Genomic DNA, 1,299 nt, shown 5'->3' on the forward strand with positions numbered 1-1,299 from the left:
AAATGGAAATATCTCAAGAGGGATTCAGTGCAATTCATGTGCCTGAGGTAATTAAAACTACCTGAAAATCACCAGACAGTTTAGTCATAGAAAGAAAGATTCACATGTGCCTTTGTGGCAGTTTTTATGGCCTAAAGGCAAATAAACAGTTAAACACAGTCCGGATTTTAAGTGAAAATAAATTGTATATAAAATGTATTTTCTGTCTACACTGTAGGGAATTCAGATGTCTATTGTTGGTGCAAACCAGTGGAAGGGAGGCTACGTGCAATACACAACAGGAGGCCAGAAGGTGAAAACATATGAGGATGTGTCTTTGGAGCCTGACAGTTATCTTGGTAAGAATATTACAGCTTTGACAATCTAATTCATACAAATGTGTTCATGTATATAAACAGCTCTGCTGTAATTCTGTCATGTAAAAAACACCAATGAGTTTGAAAAATGGGCACAATTTAAAAGAGGAGACTTAATCATTTTTCTCATTTTAAATACCTAAATTCTAGGTTACTCAGTGGCAATTGCTAAAACTCAAAGCGGCTCTCTGACAGTTGTTGGTGCTCCAAGATATAAACACAGAGGAGTTAACAGTCGCTGTTAACAGAGAAAACTTTGAAAATCAAATAATTGAGCCCTTGGCATCACAGGTATGAATTTGCAGCATGACAGATCTGAATGACCTTGTAAATAATATATAAATTATTTTTCTCAAATAAAAGAATAATAATGTGTTCCTTACACAGTATCAGACTGGGGAATATTTCGGGGCAGAGGTGTGTACCATGGGCACAAATGATGATGACATCACTGATCTAATCTTCATATCTTCTCCAATGTACATGGAGCCTGATAGAGAGGGAAGAGTTTATGTTTGCAGATTAACTGGTTTGGTAAATCACAGTTTCATCTAATCCAATTAAATTAATCGTTTTATTTGTCAAATTTTTATTAACTATAAAATATTCACTCTCTTCCTTTCAGTTTGTGGAGTGTAATTTTGATCCATTAGTACTAAGAGGACATGCAGCTGTCAAAGGAAGGTTCGGCTCTTCTCTTGCTGTGCTGCCTGATCTAAACTCAGATGGATTCAGGGATTTGGCAGTTGGAGCACCTTTGGAGAATAATGGTGAAGGCAGCATCTACATATTTAATGGTGAAGGAGGAGGAAGAATCAGTCCTACTTACTCACAGGTACACAACATCAAAGAACTCACAATGATACAATACAATACAATACAAAACAACTTCATTTGTATAGCACATTTAAAAACCAGTGGTTCACCGAAGTGCTTCACAGTC

The 1,299-nt window shown here is 36.3% G+C and overlaps 1 long non-coding RNA gene across 1 annotated transcript; it reads left to right on the top strand.

Annotated features, from left to right (window-relative positions):
- On the top strand, positions 1-550 carry LOC121813469. The gene is made up of 3 exons (XR_006053721.1): positions 1-47; positions 218-338; positions 507-550. It is a non-coding gene; the product is annotated as an uncharacterized LOC121813469 (long non-coding RNA).
- The last annotated feature ends 749 nt before the right edge of the window (positions 551-1,299 follow it).

This window comes from Haplochromis burtoni, unplaced genomic scaffold (assembly GCF_018398535.1).
Source record: "Haplochromis burtoni strain Fernald_Lab_line unplaced genomic scaffold, NCSU_Asbu1 Contig_1737, whole genome shotgun sequence".
Lineage (NCBI taxonomy): Eukaryota > Metazoa > Chordata > Actinopteri > Cichliformes > Cichlidae > Haplochromis > Haplochromis burtoni.